Raw genomic sequence first — 609 nt, 5'->3', positions numbered from 1 at the left:
AATAAATAAATATATATATATATATATGAAAGAAACTACTCTAAAATTTATAGAACACTTCAACAAGAAGAAAGCAAATAATCCAGCTAAAAATTGGCCAGAATACATGAACAGGCAGTTCTCTGAAGAATGCATTCAGGACTTTGGGCAAGTGGATAACAATGGCAGAGTAAGCAGAAAGGCTGTACAGACTCTCTGGAGAAGGGTATGGATAACCAGAAGAGACAGACTGAGGATGGTCTTGGAATTCTGTCATACAGGTAAATGAATTTTTTAAAAAGTGGATTAAGTGCTGCTTGGAGACAGAATTGAATTGACATGAAAGAGATGAAGTGACTGAGGAACAAGGGCAGCTGACAAAACTGATAACATCAATCCTGAATGCTCAAGAATGGATTTAGAGAAGAGAAAATATTTTCAGTAGGCAAAAACCTACTTGAGGCATGCAGAGGCAAAGGTACAATTTGTTCAATTGTTCCCCCTTTTTCCTGATCAGTAAATAATCCCTCTCTGAGTACTCAGAGAGGAAGTCCAAAATGCATTGAAAGAAGTGGCAAAGAACAAGGCACCAGGAATTGATGGAATAAGAATTGAGGTCTTTCAGGAAAG

Source organism: Chrysochloris asiatica, unplaced genomic scaffold, assembly GCF_000296735.1.
Source record: "Chrysochloris asiatica unplaced genomic scaffold, ChrAsi1.0 scaffold00260, whole genome shotgun sequence".
In the NCBI taxonomy this organism is placed as follows: Eukaryota; Metazoa; Chordata; class Mammalia; order Afrosoricida; family Chrysochloridae; genus Chrysochloris; species Chrysochloris asiatica.
Note: the sequence above shows the minus strand (reverse complement) of the source record.